At 55.7% G+C, this 20,735-nt stretch overlaps 1 long non-coding RNA gene and 1 pseudogene across 2 annotated transcripts; both read right to left on the bottom strand.

The window, feature by feature from the left end:
• Window positions 1–201: 201 nt before the first annotated feature.
• Window positions 202–4,729, bottom strand: LOC123607307 (annotated as a pseudogene).
• Window positions 4,730–13,194: 8,465 nt separating this feature from the next.
• LOC123607141 lies at window positions 13,195–20,217 on the bottom strand. Of its 2 annotated transcripts, none has more exons than XR_006716658.1 (3): window positions 16,603–20,217; window positions 14,296–16,300; window positions 13,195–13,721 (listed from the first exon to the last, which is right to left on the bottom strand). It is a non-coding gene; the product is annotated as an uncharacterized LOC123607141 (long non-coding RNA). The 2 variants fall into 2 exon arrangements; XR_006716659.1 differs by having other exon boundaries at window positions 13,195–13,701.
• Window positions 20,218–20,735: the final 518 nt, after the last annotated feature.

The raw sequence follows: 20,735 nt of genomic DNA, 5'->3' as shown, positions 1-20,735 counted from the left end.
TGCCCTGAGCCGAAATCAAGAGCCCGACGCTCAAATGCCTCAGCCACCCAGGCGCCCCAAGGTATTGTGTTTTTAAAAAGAGGCCAGTAATTGTATAGGAGAGTATACACTTCCACATACAAATGAACAGATCAGAGCACAACTTTTCAATATTTAAAACAGAATAAGCTTTCCTGTAAAAGCAACACCTTTGTGACATCTTTAACTGTAGTGCTCCTCTCCTCCTTCCTCAACCTCTCCTGCCACAGAATCCACACCAACCTCCTCAGAATCCTTCTCGAGGGCGGCCGTGTTCTCATGGGCCTCTTCCTCCGTGCCCCTACCCACATACCAGTGGACAAGGGCGTGCCTGGCATACGTCGGGTCAAACTTGTGGTCTAGGTGAGCCCAGGTCTCGGGGATGGCCGTGGTGCTCTCAGCATACACACAGCTCGCTGCACCTTGGTCGGGTCTCCAGCAGGTAGCATGGTGGGAGGCAGGTTACTGATGGCAACTCTGAAGCCAGCCGGGCACCAGTCCCCAAACTGGACGGTACTTTTGGTCTTGATGGCAGCAATGGCGGCACTGACGTCTTTGGGAAGCACAGGACCACTGTACAACAGGCAGCAAGCCACGTATTTGCCACGGCGAGGGTCACGTCTCACCGTCTGGTTTGCTGACTTAAAGGATGCATCGATGATCTCTGCTACGGGATGCTGTTCACAGCAGGCCCTCTCAGCGGAGATGACAGGAGCGTAGGTGGCCACGGGGACGTGGATGCGGGGGTAGGGCACCAGATCGGTCCGGAATTCTCTCGGATCAACACTTAGGGCTCCATCAAATCCGAGGGAAGCAGCGACGGAGGACACAGTTCGACTTATCCACCTGTTCAGGTCAGTAGCCCAGGTTGGGTGTTTGGTACTGAGGTTTCGACGACAGATGTCATAGATGGCCTCGTCGTCTACCAAGAAGGCACAATCAGAGTGCTCGCTCCAGGGCGGTGTGGGTAGTGAGGATGCAGTTGTAGGGCTCAACTACAGCCGTGGAAGCCTCGGGGGCTGCGTAAGTGGAGAGCTCCAGCTCGGGCTTCTCGCCATAACCGACAGAGAGACGATGCACCGGCAGGGAGGTGATCCTGGAGACAGGTCCTCCTCCAAAGCTGTGGGAAACCAAGAAGCCCTGAAGACCCGTGCGCTGGCGGGCCAGTTTCTGAATTCGGCCCAAGACAAGGCCCGTGATCTCCTTGCCAATGGTGTAGGGCCCTGGGGCATGGTTATTAGCGGCATCTTTCTTGCCGGTGAGAAGCTTCTAGGGCAGAAGAGCTGATGGTGGCTGCCGGTGTGAACTTCATCCACGGCTCTGGGTTCCAGGTCACCAAAGCTGCCCTGAGCACGTGTACCCGTCTCACTGAAGAAGTTGTTGAAGGAGCCATCTCCTCCCCCAACGGCCTTGTCACTTGGCATCTGACCCTTGGGCTGGATGCTATGTTCCAGGCAACAGGGCTCCCAGCGGCCATCGCGGACCTGGACACCAGCCTGGCCAACGTGGACGGCAATGCGCTCACACACGATTGCTGCTCTGTGGCTGCCCACCTCCGGAGATTACTTTTAACGGAAGAGACGAGTGTTGAGTTCCCGCCAGGATGTCTATTTCATCTTGCCGGGATCCAGAGGCTTTATGTTCTCTCCTTCCTCCCCGATCCCACAACCTGCTGCGGAAGGAACTGGAAAAGCAGTGCCAGCCCGCGGAAGCAGTTTACCGATAGCAGCCCGTGTAACGGCCACCATGTTATTATAGAAAATACATCAATAACCATTCAGGATTCAAAGTGTTACAATCATCGTATATGACGTGATCACTAGGGATTTTGCTGATCTGCAGGCTTCCTGTTGTCTCACTATATCTTTTTTTTTTTTTTATGATTACACTATGTAATATGTGCAATTAGTTAAAGAAATTCTCTCTTTACCGCCCCCCCAACCATGAATAAGTTTTCTCTTATATTTATTCTTCTGGAGGAGCTTTACAGGTACACGTCCCAAATCTTAAAATCCTGTGTGTGTGAAGGTGGGGGGCGGGAGTGATAGGATTTGATTCTGTTCATTTTGCATGGTCGTTTGGGAATTAGTGCTGATTTCACTGCCCCCCACCCCCCACCCTGGTCCCCTTTTCCCGGAATGTGACAGCCTCTCCCTTCACTCGGGTTTTCTTCCGGTCTCCCGCCGAGGTCTGTCCTGTCCTTGGTAAAGAGGTTGTGCATTGGTTTTTATGAGTCACCTCTTTCTTCCCTTTAATTTTCCAGCTGGTTTTTGTTATTATATCAGAAAAGCATTAAGCCCGGAGTATTTCTTTTCCAGGCAGCCACCGTATGGAATTGCGATACTAGTTCTAAGTGTTTTCCAGTCGATTCTAATTGGTTTTCTAGGTGGGTAGTTATATCATCACTTTCTTGTCTCCTTGTCAATATTTATAATTCTCGGTCCATTCAGAATTTAATGAGAATACCTCTCTTGTCCCAATGATTCTGTGAGGTATTTTTTATTATGTTAAGGAAATAACATTTGATTACAGTTTTCTTTTTTTTCTTTTTTTTTAAATTTTTTTTAACGTTTTTATTTATTTTTGAGACAGAGAGAGACAGAGCATGAACGGGGGAGGGGCAGAGAGAGAGGGAGACACAGAATCGGAAGCAGGCTCCAGGCTCTGAGCCATCAGCCCAGAGCCTGACACGGGGCTCGAACTCACGGACCGCGAGATCGTGACCTGGCTGAAGTCGGACGCTTAACCGACTGAGCCACCCAGGCACCCCTTGATTACAGTTTTCTATGGATTTTTTTTTTTTTTTGATTCTGGGAAGAATGCTGGATTTTCTTCAGATAAAGACTCTGTCGTCAGACGCTGGGGTCGGGTCCCACCGAGCGAGTGGAATGTGTAATGCTATGTAGCAGGAAGACAAATCGGGTATCGGTGCGTATCCGTATTTAAACGTCCAGAAAACTTCAACAGTTTACGGGGACAATAGGACGGTGTCTTTGATGTTAGATTATTCCAGATAACCCAGACTGTTCCAGGTGGAACAGTCAACCACCCTTTGCTCTCCCGTCTATCTGCCCTCCCTGCCTGCCCTCACTGTGGGGACGACATGGCCCAGGCCCCCAAGAACCCCTGCCCCACCTCTACCCCGCTAATGGATGCGCTGGAAGAAAAGAAGGGAGGGGGAGGAAGCGGGGGTCCGGCCTGTTTCTCTGCCTTCTGGGGCATCCCTGGAAGAAGGGATACCCACTCCCACTGCATAGCGCTCCTTTGATGGCCAAGCGGCAGTCAGATGCCCCTGGTCTGGGGGCTTTTGCTAAAACCGCCTTAAACCACCTCTCAGGCCATCGGAGCCCCAGCTCTAAGGGCCGCAGCAGCAGGGCCGGCTTCGTGGGCGTCCGCCCGCAGCCGCGTGGCCGCAATCCGCGCAGGGGACCCTGACCAAGGCAGGACCACCGCAGTCCTGCGTGGCTGCTGGGGACACGCTCGCCGTCCAGCCTGAGTCCCCATGTAGGCGTCCGGCCTTCTTACGCACGCATCTCTGCTGCGTGTGTGTGTGAGTGAGCAGTCCTGAGTCCTAGCGTGAGGGCCTCTCCTTCCCGGATCTGCCGGGAGGGGTGGAATCGGCTGCCGTGGAGCCATTCTTCCCATTACAGGCTCACAAGCCCAGGTGAAAGGTTGGCCCGGCGCGTGGAGGGCTTCAGACGGCAAAGCGCCGGGCCCAGGGGCTGGTGCCGGAGGCTTCGGAGAGGGCTGGGGGTCCACCCTGGTTGAGACGTGTTGATGAACACGCCAGTACCTCAACTCTTCCTTTCTCAGCAGCTCAGCCGCTACCCTGGAGGCAAAGCCACGTCCAGCTTTTCTCTGGGTCCCAGCCAATTCTTCCACGGTCCCTAGCATGGCCTTAGTCTCCAAGGTCTTTCTTCTTCCTGTTTAGCCAGAGGGAGACTAGTGGTCAAGAGCTTGGGACTGAATCTGGGTCTGCCGCCTGCCAGCTGTGTGACCTTGAGCAAATCACGGACCCTCTCTGTGCCTTAGTTCTGCCGTCCGTAAAATGGGATGAAGAGCAGTACCGACTCGTCCCCTGCTTTAAATCTCTGGCTCCTCGCCCCCCACCAGCCAAACTCCAAGTCTTTGATGTGCAGCATAAGGACCCCCTCCCCATCGGCCCACCTCGGCTGTGTCCCAGCCTCGCTGAGCTCTCAGCACTGATTTGCACGGCAGTCCTACCGAGGTGAGGAGAGCTCAGGTGGACTTGCCCGGCGCCGGTGAGGGGCAGAGCCAGGGACAGCTCAGTGCCCGCAGGACACCAAAGTCCTTCCTCCCCAACCTGCCCCTCACATCGCCCTGTGTCTCCAGAACATTCCATGCTGTTTCATTCCTCTGTCTCCTTGTCTATACACCGTTCTCCTCCCCAGGGCATCCAGAGAATCGTGAGTGACTTGGGCCACAGCAAGCAGGTGCAGACGAGAGGGGGCGGAGCCAGCAGACAGGAGGCGTGGGGGGCCACGGAGGGGTGCGGTCACAGCTGCATTTCAGAGACTGGTGTGAGCACGACCCCGTGCCCTCCCTTTCCTGAAGGGGGGGGCGTGGCTTTCCACGTGGGATCCTGGCACCAAAACCCACGGCCTCCACGTTTCAGGCAGAGGTTGAAAAGTGCACACAGCGTGTCTGCATCTGATCCGCCGAGGCTCGGCTTGCGCCGTGCGGTTGTCATGGCGACACATAATTGCGGCGTCACTGGCGACGGGAGTAAGTGCCCGTCGCTGACCACGGAGCCGCACAGCTTGTGCTTCTTCCGCCACAAAGGATCTCCTTCGGGACGGCTACCTCGGGGACAAAGCACTTCCGGCCGACTGTGTCCGTCCGACTGGGGCCCTGGGAAGGGTGTGGGGGGTCCGGCTCAGCGAGGGCTGAGCCTGGGTCCCTGCCCCCGCGCCTTGATTTCACAGCTCCCCGCCTCACCCTACCCCTGGTTCGGCCTCTCCAGGGCTGTGCCCCGCTCCGAGAGCAGAGCGCCGAGGAAATCGATCCCAGGATTTCCCGAGTCCCAGTGCTTATCCCGACTATTATGACTGTGATTAAGGACGATCCTGCCCCCGAGGCTCAGCGCCAGTCTCCCCCGAGCATCACTCCCAGCACCAAATATCCGTGATGATTCTTGTGGAACCGAATGAAGCCTTCTCTTCCCTTCGCCGCCCCCTACGGCTCCTGGCCTGCATCACATTTATCGTTTATTCATTCAACAAACGCTAGCGACTATGCACCGAGCACCAGGCACTGTTCTAGATTATAGAACACTGAGCCAAACAGACGAACATCTCTGCCCTCATGGGGCTTGAAACCTCACGTGGGAGCAGACAATAAACACAACATGTTAAGTAAATTATGCATGAGGAGGTATTAGGGGGTGCCCTGTGCCAAAGAGATAAACGAGCAAAGAAGGGAGATGCCGGGGAAGGGGATTTCAATTTGTACTTTTATGTTTTTAGTTTTTTAATGTTTATTTTTGAGAGAGGGAGAGCGCATCAGCAGGGGAGGGGCAGAGAGAGAGAGAGAGAGAGACAGAGAATCCAAAGCAAGATCCAGGCTCTGAGCCATCAGCACAGAGCCGGACGCAGGGCTTGAACTCACAAACCATGAGATCGTGACCTGAGCAGAAGTCAGACGCTTAACTGACTGAACCACCCAGGCGCCCCAAGGGATTTCAATCTTTAAAAGAGTGGTCTGGGGGCGCCTGGGTGGCGCAGTCGGTTAAGCGTCCGACTTCAGCCAGGTCACGATCTCGCGGTCCGTGAGTTCCAGCCCCGCGTCAGGCTCTGGGCTGATGGCTCGGAGCCTGGAGCCTGTTTCCGATTCTGTGTCTCCCTCTCTCTCTGCCCCTCCCCCGTTCATGCTCTGTCTCTCTCTGTCCCAAGGATAAATAAACGTTGAAAAAAAATTAAAAATAAATAAATAAATAAATAAAAGAGTGGTCTGTGAGGGACTCACTGACAAGTAGTATTTGAGTGGGGAGCTGGAGGAAAGGAGAGAGCAGTTCATCCAGATATCTAGGAAAAGAATGTTCCAGGCTGAGGGAGTAGACCCTGCCAAGGCCCTGAGGTAGGAGGGAGTGTGGCGTGTTAGGGCAACGGCTAGGAGAACAGCTGGCTGGAGCGGGGACAAGGAGGGGACTAATGGAATGGAGACGTTGTGGGTCATTGCGGGCTCACGGGCTTTCACAGGAGTGAAAGGTAGAGCCTTTGGAGGGATGTTGGTAAAGTGTCACCCTCACTGTGGTCTTGAGAATGGACCGCGAGGGGGCAGGGTGGAAGTGGAAACCAGTCACCAGGTGACAGATGATCCAGTTTGGACCGGCCTGGCATGGAGGAGGGGTGGGGGGCCAAGGTTCTAGATGGGAGGGGTGAGCCGTCCTAGATGTACCCGGACGCAGGAGCGCCTGGGTTTGCTGGTGGGACCGGAAGGACGCCTGCCGAAGGCAAGCAATCCGGGGGCTTGCAAGGCCTGGCAAGGCCGCGGAGCGGTGGGGTGGGAGGGCAGGATCCCAGGTCGGGGTGGGTTCAGTTTGAGATGTTACAGAGACGCCCCCACGGAGGTGTCGGGTGGGCATCTGGAGACACCGGGCTGGCGTTCTAGAGAGATGTCCAGACCGGAGATCCCATCTCCGTGAGGAGAGGACTTACGCCTGCAGGCTGAGTGAGCACGGCAAGGGGGTGAGTGCACCTGGGGCAGAGAACGGGTCCCAACACGGAGCCCTGGGCCACCGACCAGAGGAGATCAAGAGGAACCAGCAACAGCCGGCGAGGCAGACGGGCGAGGAGAGCCAGGGAAGGAAGTGCTTCGAGAAAGAGGGAGAGACCAGCTGCTCGCTGCTTCTGGAAGACTGGGGGGGGAGGGCGACTGTCCAGCGGTGTCCGCGGTGAGGTGGCCCCGGCCCTTCCGTGGTCTGGAGAGAAAGGGCTGGATGGCTTTTGCCAGGGGGTGGTCGTAGAGCGGGGCAGAGCAGGGTGGGGGGCAGCCGCTGCAGGGGTGTGGGTGGGAAGAGCAGAGCTGCTGGCTGGGGGCAGCCGCAGGAAAGCTCGCTCTTGGCTGCCGGTGCCTTTTGGCAGAGTCAGTTTCACGTCTCCGGATGCCTGGGGAGAACTCCGGGCTACTTGAGTCAGTCTCTGGGGACGAGGCCCCCATTCTTTCGGTTTTAAGAGTCACCAGATGATTCCATCGTGTAGCCAAGAGGAAGAACCACCGAGGGAGGGAAAGACACACTTGAGCAGCAGGGGAAGACGGGGAACCATGGCTCCCGGAGAGCCGAGGGGCGGTTTCCCGCGACAAGAAATGTCATCTGCGGGCGTCGCCGCTGGAAGGGGCCCGTGGGGGAGGGGGCCTGGCGGAAGTTCCCGTCTGACTGTCCCTTTGTCAGAGGAATGGGAAGAAAGGTTACCCGCTGGAGGGGACAGTCTGAAATGGTCCTGGAGGGGAGCGGGAAGGGGAAGGAGCCTGGGGTGGGGGGGGGGGTCTCCCGTGGTCCCAGGCAGTACAGCGTCCCCACCCCAGGCTTGAGGCCAGCAACTCAGAGTGAGACCAGGCGGCCTGGCCACCTGCAGCCCCACGGCCCTGGGCCTCTGCCTTGGGGCCCGCAGACCCGCTCGAAGTGCTTGCTGTTCGGTCCGGTTGAACTCCGCCCTCCACTGCTGCATGCTCTTGACCGAGCTCTTCAGTGCCCCAGGACCTTCGTCTGTGACACAGTGACGGTGACCTCCGCCGAAGAGCGTGGGAAAGGCCACAGGTGGGCTGAGGGCACCAGCATAACAGCTGTCCCACCGCGGGCACGTAGTGTCAGCTCCTGTTACAATTCCCGATTAGTCGGGGACCGGCTGCGCCCACCGACAGAGCCCCTCTCTCATCTTCCGCACCCTTCCTCGCTTCTTCACATACTCCAGGGAACGTGGCACATACCGGCCACGTGGAAATTACGTGGCCCATACACACCTTTGGCCGGACAATTAACTACTTCCTGAGCGTTGGTCTGGTATGAACTACAAGAGCATCGACACCAAGAAGGAGGCAAAAACCAGACCCAACATACACACCCAAAAACCCCCCCAACGTACACACTCTGATTCCGAGCTTCACTGCAGAGTTATAAATAAAATGGGCCATTTGTGCTTCCTCTGCTTAGCAGAAAAACATCTGAGATCGCGGACAGTAAGAGGCACAACAGAACAGGGTCACTAAAATAAGAATAAGAAACGTGACCGGACGACCAAGCTGGGGGGCTCTACCAGAGACCCCGGCACCGTGCGTGGAGAGCCGTGCACTCCCATCTCTGCACTTCCTGAGGTCGGGGGAGTGTAGCTACCTTCCCGAAGACGGCATTGCTAACTTTGCAGGCATATATTTGTCTAGATGAACTGTGGGGTGTTTTCCTCTGTGTTTTCGGAAAATGGCATGCCCGTTGGCTCTTTAAGACCCAGCTTCCTCTGGGCTGGGTGGGGGGCGGTCACTGGTGAGAGCCGAGAGCCTGGGTGGTTTTGCTCCCTGCAGAAGGCCCAGTGATGGTGAAAAGGGTGGGGGGGGGGCTTCCTGTCCCTGGGCTAGTTAGCAGTGGCGTCATGGGACAGGGGCATCCAGCCACCCTCATAGCGACAAGGCGGGAAGACTGGGTATCAGGGCCCCTACCAGCAAAACTCCAGGACTGTCTGAGGTGGACAACTGTCCTTCGTGACGAGCCCCAGAGACCCCTTTCCCGGGGTGACGAGACGACAGGATGGTACAGGGAGGGGCTGGCCTGGCACCATTCAATCGGGGCTGTGATGTCACTGCAGATTCTGTAATCGGAAGGATCACGCGGGGGCCGAGCCCCACGTCCTCTGTTCTGCTCCTGCTGACTTAGCTTCCTGCCCGTGGGTCTCTGAGATGCCCATCCCAGCAGGCACAGCAAAGGATGATGTCCTCGTGAAGGAACTTGGGTCCGTCAGTTGCACAGGCTTCTCCGACAACCAGGACGCACGGTGATGATGGGCCCATTCGTATTTCGAGAGGGCTTCATGGGCTGCAAACTGCGGTTACGGGAGCCACCGAGAACACAGCTGGGCTGGCGCCCAAAGCCACTCTGCCAGATGACAAGGACGTGTCTTGAGATGGTGCTAATTCTCGGGCCTTGATTGCAGACGAACCGCTTTCCGCCTTGATTAAAATGGGAGCTTATGGGTGCTAAATGTGGCTGTCGCTACAAATTGACTTTGATTTACATTTGGAATGGGTCGTCTTGTCCCCTTGCTGTGCACTAACTCACGTGGCAAGATCTGGAATTTAATTTTTTTTTTTTTTTTCCTTCCGAGAGCTATTCAAGCACCCGGGGACTCTGAGGCTTGGGTGGGTTCAAATATGGGGGCCCTGCCCAAATCCCCAACAGATGGCACGGCTGGTCCAAGCACAGGGCGTCAGAGTCTCAGAGATCGATCCGAACACAGGAGCCGTCCATCGAGAGTCAGAAGACGGGCATGGCTGGGTCCCAGAGCACTGCACCCATGTGGTCTGGTCACCTCTCCCGCAGGCCCTCCAGACCTCAGGTAGAGCCTTGCCCTGTGTAGACGCTGAGATGTGAGGTCAGACACTACTTGGTTCTAAAAACAAAAGGGTCGGTCTTCAAAAATACGGTAGAGATAGCCTTCGGGCTATAGGAAGCAGAAGCTGCCCGAGATCCTTTTAGGGAACAAGGTGAGAAATAAAAATAGATCAAGCAAGGCATTTTATAATTAAGCGCTCAGGGGTTCGGTGCCGCCCGCAGACGTGTTAGGAACGCAGAGGGACAGAGGGTGAGGTGAGCAAGTCCCTGGGTGCTCCCGAGGGAAGATTTAGGTGCCCTGATGGGGACAAGGAGAGCTGTGAGTGAGTGAGTGGAGGAGAGAAGGAGCGGCGCTCCAGGCAGGAGAGAAGCCAGGACAAAAGTACGGAGGGCAGCAGAGAAAGGTGCGTATGTGTGTGTGTGTGTGTGTGTGTGTGTCCACGTGCCTGTGTGTTAGTTCCTCCCGCGGCCGTAACAAAGAGTCACAGACGGGGTGGCTCGTAACAGAAACTTACTCTCTTGCAGTTCTGGACGCTACAAGTGCGAGATCGGGGTGTCACCGGGGCCATCAGCAGAGCGCACGAGGCTCTGGGGAGTGGGCGGCGGGGGCGCTCTGCGCCTCCGGCTCAGATTCTGGTGCTGCTGGATGTCCTTGGAGTTCCTTGGCTTCTAGATGCATCCTTCCAACCCCTGACTCCACCCTGACGCGGCCTTCTGCTTGAGCGCACGTCTTCATGGTGTTTTCCTCTCTGTGCGTCTGTCTCTGCGCCCCCTGTCTTCTCATAAGGACCCAGTCATCTAGATTAGAGGTCCCCTTCATGACCTCACCTTAAGGAACCAAAGACCCTATTTCCAGAGAAGGTCACATTCACAGGTGCCAGGCATGTGGCTTCAGCATCTCTCTCTGGGGGACACAACTCCACCCACATGGCATGCTTATGGGCCCCAGAGGCAGGCCTGCCCACCTCTTGGGGGAAATTCTGCCAGGTAGAACTGGGGCTTGGGGCCGGGGGAGAGCTCAGGCAGGTGGGGCTGGAAGTCTGGGAGGGGGCTGATGTCGCGGCAGCCATCCGGGTGGCCGTGTGGGGCTCCTCCCTGGGAATCCGCGGCAGTGTTGGTGACGTCACCGATGGGAGAGGTACCACGGAGGTCATGACCAGCCTGGGGAGAACCTCAATGCGAGCAAGGCCATGCCAACTACGGCAGAGAACTATGCTTCTTTTGAGAAACATGTTCCTGGGAGAGGGGACACTTGACCTTGGAGCACGGACCGTCCACGCACTTGGAGCTGCCTCCTTGTGATCTAGGTCCTGTGGGACCCACCAAGTCACTAAGTTGAACGCACCAGCAGCGGTCCGTTACGAGGGAGGTGGTGCATTTGGGACAGAGGCTGAGCAAACCGTAAGACTCCATCAGCGCCCCTTCCCCAGCTGACTCCTACGGCCATGTGGGTAGCGGAGCGTCCTGTCTGACCCGTGTGAGGGGCAGATAGAAAAATCCAAGCTGCCTCGACAGATGGCCATCTGAGTAATCTGAACGTGTTTAGCTGTCGCGTGACCGGCATGACCCAGGACAGCCCTGAATGTCCCAGGAGACAGCTCTTCCCAGTGGGCAGGGCTGTGACCAGTACAGCTGTTCATCCATGCGTGTGGCCGGAGAAGGAGGCCGAGGTGAGGATACGCACAGGTGCCTGGACAGCGGCCAGTGGTCCGGCCGGCCAGTTAGGGGTCTGCAGGGTCAGGGACAGAAAGGTCTGGGTAGAGGGGTGTGGAAGGACATACGGGAATGGTGTACGCGAGGTGTAAAGGTGTCGGAATCACACGTTATGGCCCCACCAGAGGCCACCCACCGCGCAAAAGGCGCTGAACGGCCAAGCGCGCAAAATGACTCGCTGGTCGACGGCAGCTAGCCTTTGTCACCAGGCACCTTGGGACTGGCAAGATGGGTACACGAGTGGCAGAGAAGGAGGCTGTGTGTGGGCCTGACAGGACGGACTGCCATTTATCGAGGACGATCTAGCCACTGCCACCTCTGAATTTCCAACCAGTCAGCAGCTGAGAACAAGGCTGATCCCAATATGGCGCTCTTCCTGGAGGAGACCATCTGCTCGGTGGCAAGGCGGCCATGTTAAGCCCCTTACACCTCGAAAGGGCCAGCGGTTCATCCTCACGTGGGCAGATACCTATTCTGGGCGTGGCTTTGTCTTTCCTGCCCACAGAACCTCAGCCATCAGCACCATCTGGGGGCTTATGGGACACCTGGCCAGGCATGGATTCCACATGACATAGCAGCCATCAGAGGGCTCACCTGACAGCTAAGCAGGTGCAGGGGTGCGGCCATGACTGTAGGACGCACTATTGTATCCAGAAGCAGCCAGCCCCACAGAGAGCTGGAGTAGCAGACTGAAGGTGTCCCTGGAGCTCGGAGGTGACAGCACACGGGGCTGGGAAGGAGCACCCCACACATGCTGTGTGTGCATTATTCAGAGGCCTCTTGGTGGCACTGTGTCTCCCAGAGTTAGAACACGTGGGCACAAAGCCCAAGTAACCTCCTTACCATCGCTCCATGACCCGTGCTTCCTGTCCCCGCGACTCTGGACTCTGTAGAGCTCAAAGTCTGGGTCCCAAAAGGGGACACCCTCTTGCCAGGGGACACAGGCAGGGTCCCATTCAACTACAAGCTACAGCTCTCACCAGGACGCTTTTGGCTCCTGTCCAGGGCCCAGTGGGTGAAGAAGGAAGTCACCCTCTTGGTGGGTAAGTTAACCTTGACCAGCAGTGGGAGGTAAGATGCTTTCAAACAATGGGTGGGGGAGGGAGACACGTGGAAGCCGGGGATCCATGGGGCTCCTTCCTCATGCTTGCCCAGCGTGACTTTGGGCCCTGCGACCCTGCCTGAGAAGGGTCTGATTGGAAAGGACTCAGAGCCCTCAGGACAAGGTTTGGGTCACATTACCAGGGAGGCCGTTTAGACTGGATCCTGTGGGGGAGGGGGCGGGATGGGCACCCACGTGGCCCCAAGACCAGAGGCAGCAGTGGTGGCTCACGGTTAGTCCCATCCTTCCTCTCCCAAGTCTCCCCAAAGGTGAGAGGAGAGGCCCCAGAAACCACAGGGGCGCCGCTCCCTACACGCGCACAGAAACGTGCTTCTGTGTGTCACAAGAAGGGATGAGGTGGTCACGGAGGTGGCACCCGACTGTCCTTCCCAAGGACAGCCTTGACTGACAGCCCCAGAGCTTCCTACTAGGCTTCCCCAGTGCCCCTGCACCGAGGCCACGCCCCTGCGGCCATCCTCAGGCAACGACGGAACACGTGGGGTCCTCTAGCGGGCTGTCCCCGCCTTTCCTCTGACGGGTGACTTGTGTGTGGCAAGGCCACATGGTCTGGGTGTAAACTGTGCTGATCTGAGACTCTTCCTACCCACCCCCTTCCGCTCTCCTTCCCCAGGTGTCCGACCTGGGCTGTGGTCCGAGGCTCTCCCCACCCACTCCTGCTCGCTCCCGCCCGATCCTGCACAGACATTGTCCCCCGTTCAACGTCTTCCATGTCTAGTTCTGTCTTGGCAATACCTCCCCAAGGATCCGAACTGACACAGATATGCCAGCAAATGGGAGCCTCTGAAGTTACTGGTTCTTTGTTTAAAAAGGGAGAGAGAGATGCACTGGGCAATCCCTGGGGCGCAAGCAATTCAGCCTGAAACTGACCCCAGTTTTCATTAACCAGGGTCAGTCAGAGCCACACCGACTGGCGGGTGAGATGTGGACAGAGGCTGACCTGGGAATTTCACCCTGCCGTCGGCAAACGTTTTCACGGGACCTTTTATGTGCCTCTCCGGTGCGGATGGTTTTGCTCGGTACTTGCACAAATATTCCGTGGTGACATCGGTAATTCTGCTCTTCACAGCTCGCAAGGGGCCCTCAACTTTCAAAAATGTTTAAAAGGAGTTCCAAAATATCTCGAGCAATAGGAACATCGTGAGAACAGATGCAGATCTTCCCAACGGGCTATTCCAACGCTGTTTTTTTGCGGGCTTGCTCTCCGTGAAAGCGGAACAGAGGAAGAATATGAGGCAGGGCATTTTGTGATCTCTGGTCGCCCGAAGAGTAGCCACTTTGTGCATCTGAACTTAAAAACACAAAGAGATGCTAGGATTAAAAAAAAAAAAAAAAAAAAAAATTGAGGAAAAATAAACCAAAAGGAAAGTGGCCTCTTTTCCATCAGATCTTGGTAATTCTCTGAATCAGAAATCTGACCATTTCTATCAAGCCAACAACCTTTCCTTCGCTGAACGAGCAGCCCACCTCCTAGCCCCGGGGGTATCTGGTTACAGCGCCATGGGAGTGTGACCAGGAATAAAAAGGACTGAATTACGCCTGTCAAAGTAAATGACCCACGTGCGCTTGATGATGCTGGGTCCGGGCTTCTGTAATCACTGTTTTTTTCTTGCTCAGGTAACTTGAAAAATTACCAATGGACCTTGATAATCCCAGTCATTAGTAAGCTTAAGCAGGCTTTCTTCAATTACAAAGGGCAAAGTTCTTTTCCTATGGGAGAAGATTTATGCACTCCAATCCCATCAGAGACACTCGTCCGAATCCCCAGAGGGACAAGAATATCTGATGCCTCTGCTTGAGTTGAGCCTCTGAAAACGGCCCTCGCACCCCACAAACACCGTGTGGAGTCAGGAGGATGCCCACCCACACGGAGGGTGGGTCTTACCTCATCGGAACCTCCCATTCCCACAGATATTCGGAACGGGCTTGGGAATAAATGCCATGGTCCTGTAGGTCCTCTGGGAGGCTGCTGGTCATGAGGGCCAGCGCTACCTGACCACAGCAAAGAGGTTGGCCAAGGGGCAAGGGGGTTCAGGCTGTAACAGCTAGAAAACAGGCACTTTTATCAGCTACAAACTCTGCTTACACGGCCTTCCCTTCCTTCTTTGCTTCTCTCCTCCCTTCCTGCCTTTGTCTTTTCCTCCCCACCCTGCTCTGGAAAGAATAACAAGATTAGGTTAATTAAAAGACAGAAGTTCATTAGCTAACACCTTGTCTTACAAGAGACAGAAATCCAACTCTATCTTAAGCAAAGATGGGAATGTTGTTGGCTCAGTGGGCGAGGGAGAGGAAGAAATGGTCTTGGAGTGATGGGGACTAAGGGTTCCATGTCCTCCCTTCCCTGATTCTCCTTGAGAGCTGTACTCAGTCCCTCAGGCTACTGTCCCCTGAGTGGGCGCAGCTCCAGGTGGAAGCCTTTTAGCACTGGGGTGGGGAGGGAGAGGGCTTGGTCAGCTCCAGTTAGAATCCCAGGGAAGGGCTCTGATTGGCTCCCCAGGACCAACGCCCCAAGGGAGGCTGGTTGTGATTGGCTGAGCTGGTGGGCAGGGACCAGTACACTGGGAAGGGCAGCCCCTGCCAACAGGGGAGCCAAGTTCCCCCAAAGAGGAAGATAAAGCAAAGAATGAACACCACACACGTGGGTGGGTGACGCCTTTGATGCTCTGTGCTCTGGCCACCCGTGAAAGACACGAGGGTCAGTTCCGGTACCCACAAGGAACAAACAAACCAAGAGAATTTGGGAGAAAGACCACTGTTCCCGGTTTTAAGACCAAACAGGAATTTCTCTCTGGGGATCCTAACACGTGTCTTTTTTATGTTTCAGACTATCAACTCCCCACATTGGCTAGCCACACTCAGTCCCGGCCTTAGTAGTATAGAACCCTCTCTGACAGGGGTTCAGCACAGCTCCAGTTGGAACAGTTCTCGACAGAAGCAGCTTTCTCTGCGGGGTCTCGTGCCCTCCTTCTTGGAACGCTACCGCAAATAACTCTATGGCCCCTCTCCCTCTGGGGTCCCGGTCCAAAGCCCACCACGCTTTCTAAAATCCCACACAATCCAACTTCTGCCTTAATAAAAATTCCTCTTTCCACTTGGGCCTTACGTAGTTTCCTGTTTCCAAGCCTCTGACTCATTCCCCTGTTGTCCAATAACGTAAAAGTTGCTCCGGAAAGACATAGAAAGTCAAAAACCCTAAACTCACATTTGCATCCCATACAGCATAACCTCTCTTCAGGGAAGCCTGGGTGCGGATGTCACGTTGGTAAGATGGAAAGGGGACGTGTGTTGGCATCCCCTCCCCCACATTCCCCGTCACTGGGACTCAGACAGGCTTTCAGCCCGCACAGCCGGCAGGTCACCTCAGTGGCCAGCTCCGTGGGAAGTGGCCACGCTCTCCTTCCTGGTGATCCCGGGGCACGGACTGTCCCCGGAGGGCGTCCTCCACGGCCACACACACGTTCTGGTGCGTGACAGGCAGGCACGATGCCTGCATCTTCGTTGGCCCGAAAGACAGAGCCAAATGTACAGCTTGTTGTGTCTCTGGTTCCCAAAATACTTTCCAGGAGAAGGATCAGAGGAAGGGCCAGACCCGCAGGTCTCAAGGTTTACAGATGCACATGGCCTACCCCAAACTGCCCAGGCAGAGCCCGGGGGGAAGAAGCCCGGTGCCTGAGGGCCACAGGCAGGTGCTTATACACCTCCCCACCCCCCAGGCATTCTTACCCCGCGTTGACCAAGTGGTTATGCAACGTGCACCGCCAGGGAGTGGCAAGGGTAGGTCTGAGTCCAGAGCCCATGCCCTGCCCACCGCACTTCTCTGTACGTGACAGAAAACCTCAGCAGCCATAAAAATAAATCAATAAAACAAACCACAGGAAAGGGGGAAAATCCTGCATGGAAAAAAAAAAAAAGCAAGATAAGGGAAGGCAAGAGGCAGACTGGGAAGAAATACTTCCAACCCACCGCCCCGACGAGGGGCTAATTTTGTCAGTATACAAAGAGCCCCTGTCCGCAGATAAGAGAAAGCCTACGGCCAGCAGAGAAAGGGCCGAACACACAGACAGATGGTTCACCGGAAGGTAACTGACAGGAAATACCAATGCGCGAACGAGACAACGAAGCGCTGAACGTAGGAGGCGCTGCTTTCACCTAACAGATCAGCAAACATCAAGAGGCTGGAAAAGCTACTCACTCTGTCGGTGAGCCCAACGGGACGGGCTCTCGGTTGGCGGGAGTCCCCGCCATCCATCTAGGGACGGACTGCCGGCCTACCGCGGGGACGGTGCACGCGGGCTTGGCTCCAGCAACGGTGCGTCTGAGCGTGTGTGACATGACGTGCGCACGGGCCTTGCAGCCCCGGAGGCAGCCTGCATTTCCATCATTAGCGGGATGTCCCCTGCAGCCCCTCTGTCCTCAACGCCCCCGACTCCTCCTACATCCGGGGCACCACCGCTTCCTGTTCCCGAAGAAACCAGACCCGCCACCCACCCCCAGCTCCCTGCCCCTTTCTCCGTGCACCCCGCTCCCCGTCCCACAAGGGACCGTCCCCCAGCCCACGTAGGCTGAGCGCTCGGCTGGCACACCTCGCCCCTCTTCCCTGCTTCAGCGATCCGCTCCCACCGTTTTCCTTCTCTCTTCCGCACCAGGGATGAAGCACTCCATCTTGCTGGAACACCCTGCTCCTTAAACACCCGCCTCTCCTGCGCTGCCAGCACGGAGCCTGCTTGGGATCCTCTCTCCCTCTCTCTGCCCCTCCCCCCTCTCAATAAACAAACAGACAAACATTAAAAAAAAATCCAACCTGTCCTGACCCACATTGCTCTCCCCACCACCCATCTCTGCTCCCTGTTCACTGTGGAGCTCCTGGATCTAGCTGTGCAGCATGAGCCACGGCCACGACCCTGTCTCCCATGAGCCCTCCCCAGGAGGCCGCTGCTATGGGCTGTGGTGGCCGAACCCCATGGTCACCTCCCAGTTCTGTCGCTTACAGTGCACCTTCCTTGACGCCCTTCTGTCTCCTGGCCGCCAGATCCTCTTTCTCTCAGTTCTTCATCGTTCATGGAGGCTCATGTCCCTAACTTCTAACTGGCAGAGGGTCATGGGGGAGCGACCCTGACCTCTTTACTGTCTACACTCATGCCCGGATTTCTTCCGCTTCCAGCCTGAAATGCCCGATGGGAGGATGTCTCCGGCCAGATGTCTCCCTGTGGCTCTGGTATCTTCCCTCCGGTGTCCCACAGGAACCTCGGACTTACTGCAGCCAAAAGGAGACTCCCTGTCCCCCCAGCCTCTCCCCTGCTAGGAAATAGGATCATTCCACTTGCTTGGGCCCAAACTGTCACAGCCATATGTCACCCGTTTCTTTCTCTCAGACTCTATGCCCCATCTCTCAGCAAATTCTGGGGATTCTGTCTTCAAAATACAGAATCGGAAGCTGCTACTTCTCACTACCCCGCCTCCCCCGTTGTGGTCTGAGCCACGGTGTCTCTCGCTTAGATGAGTGACAGCTGGTTCCTTCACTTTACCCTCTAAGCACTTCACAGAGCCACCAGGCCAGTCCTTCAGGATGGGAGCCAGACCACACCATTCTGGTTGACCTCCAACAGCGTCGTCCCATGTCACTCAGATGAAGCCCCACCTGTCCCCCCCCCCCCCCGCCACCCCCAGCCACTGCCCTCCTGACCTGTCCTGGGATCCTCCCCACAGCTGCCCGCCTGGTTCCCTCACTCGTGTCCCTCAGATTTCCGCTCAGATGTCCACTGGGCCCTGGGGCCATGGTCAGGGCGGCCTGGCAGCAGCCAGGCCCCTGAGGGAGGGTCTGGCCAGTGGCGCTGGAGCCACAGAGGAAAGAAACGCTCCCTAAAGCAAAACAAGGCAAGAAGAACCCTGGCCTCCCTCGTGCTCCCACATTCCAGTCTCCCCCACTGCCTCCCAGGGGCCAAACCTGGCCAGACAGGGAGTGGGATCAGTTGGCGAAGGATCTGGGGACCACGGTTCCGGGCAACACAGAGCCGGGCGGGACAGAGAACGGATCCCAGGGCAGAGGCAAATGATCACACAAAAGCACACCCCCTGCAAGAGAACACCTCTCCCGACAAGCTGAAAAACCAGTCTCTTAGGAGGGCGTGGTCAGAACGACAGAATTCTCTAGCTGTCTCCCTTCTCGGTGAACGAATTGCATGTTTCTTAAGGCTGCAAAGATAAAGAAAAGATTTGGAAGCAACGATCCAACCAAGGCTCTTGAAGCTCCTGCCGTCCTCGCATTGTAGCCAGAGGACCGTGGACAGCGTGCCGGGCTCAGTGCTGACCGAGTGAGCACGGCGTCTCCGCGTGTGCTCTGTATCAGCGCGGAGCCCCCCACGCAGCCCCGCACTTCACGTTGTCCCCAGACACCCTGCATCGTCGTCCACGAGATTCTGGGAACTCCCTTGCCTCCCGTGTGAGTAAGCTGCAAGGACAGCAAAATGTTCTCCCAGGCTGCCCAAAGAACAATGGACTTTGTAATCGTGCCTTACCTTTTTCCACCTAGAGGGTAAAACGCTACAGTGAGTAGGGACAGAAAACAAAACGAAACAAGGTAAGGCCTTTTGCGCAATGGTGCGTTGGGAGTACGTGTCGCAACGATTCAGAATGACCTTTCGCAGGTCCACGGCATGGAGGTTTACTTGGGAAGTTTCTCTCTCCGCGTCCTCTCCCCAGACCTCATGCAGCTCTTCGGAGTTATCGTTAGGAACATCTCATAAAATATCTTTTTGGCCCCCAGGGCACAGAAGGGTGGTCCAAAACCACTAGGTCCTTGACAGCCTCCCGGCACATCCAGAGCCCTTGAAACGAGCATAAAGTGTTTAGGTACAAAGACGGGGATAGGCCCTGGAAAGTGTGCGCACTTTAATTCCAGGTGTGCTCGGGCCCTCTGGGAGGGACACAGCTTTCTCTGAGAGTCAGGCTGGAAATCGCACACCCGCATTAAGGGTTGGATGTCAGGAGGCCAAGGTCGGCACACACCTGAAAACCCAGGGCACGAGCTCTACTCTTGAACACTCCCAATCCCAAGGGACTGTCAATATATCTTTTTTTCTGGAGCCTTGTTCATAACAGGCATTCCAGAGGCCGGGTCCGGACCTCAGCCGCAAGTCCCACGGACCAGTGGTTCACACTGGGTGCTGCTAAGCACCCCCTCGTGCAAGTTAATGTTCCTGTTTGTACTGCAACGTATGAACTTTGGGGCTGGTGTAATTACCGAAGTCATGTTGTTTGCTCGGGGAAATTACTATACTTAATTTGCATTATTTAATCATGCCCCAGATAGGTGAGTGAGAGGTCACAAATCGGCCACGAGCCATATTCAGATAACGGTGGTATTCTGCGTTTCCCTGGGTTAATCTGTATGCCTCTAGCGTGTTCGAAGCTCAGACCTGCAGCCCAGGGAGCCCAAACCCATTCCCTGGATGGGAGGAAACACTGGATCACCAGGACAAAAGTCACACGGCCATGCCGTAAGGCAGTTATGAAAGCAGCCACTGGCAGAACCAAAGACTTGATTCCCAACTAATGCTGTTTACGTGACTACTCCCCTTAGTCAAGGAAGGGAACATAATTGCGGGGATTACCTATTCTCTTATGTAGCCAACAGACGCCTCTCGGCGGCCCAGCGCTGCGGGCCACACGCACCCTGCTTGCTGAATCTGTCATTCTTTAGAACTGCTGAGTGTGCGTTTAGGCACAGAGCCGGTCAAGACACCAAGCTATTCTCTAGGGAAAAAAAAGGGAACAGCAAGCCTGTTCTTTGGGAGAATATTGCCACAGAGTTTACCTTTATCTTCATCCAAAGTACTTCTCGGGTTGCGTGAGCAGGACGACCTACGGTTGACCGGCATTATGGATGGAGAGCCATCCGAAACAAAGATAAAGGGGGTGGCTTGGGTGGGGGTGGCACGCTTTTTTGTCTCTTTCCTGAGGGCCCTGCAAATTAAAATTAATGGACAGAAGTTAAATGGCTATCAAAGCCCGCTCCGACAGCTGGTCTCAGTTCCCCTCCTCCGTAAGATGTCTCTGAGGGTTCTCCTAGGGGATTTTCATAGAAAAAAACGGTGGTGGGAAATGGGGTTAATAACATCTCCTCCCGTAGATGTACCAAAACGTATAAGACGCCCCAGCACGGACACATAGTAGCTTCAGCACCTCTCATTATTATCAGCCTGGACAGATGACGCCCTCAATGGAAACATCTCCAATAAGCTCCTGTTCTCTGAGAAGCACTGTCCAGAGCCCTCTGCGGGAAGGACCAGAGGTCTTTTTGTTTACTTGTTTTTAATTTTTAAAAAT

The sequence above is a fragment of the Leopardus geoffroyi genome, chromosome A2, assembly GCF_018350155.1.
Source record: "Leopardus geoffroyi isolate Oge1 chromosome A2, O.geoffroyi_Oge1_pat1.0, whole genome shotgun sequence".
NCBI lineage: Eukaryota > Metazoa > Chordata > Mammalia > Carnivora > Felidae > Leopardus > Leopardus geoffroyi.
Note: the sequence above shows the minus strand (reverse complement) of the source record. Positions and strands in the feature narration are given on the sequence as shown.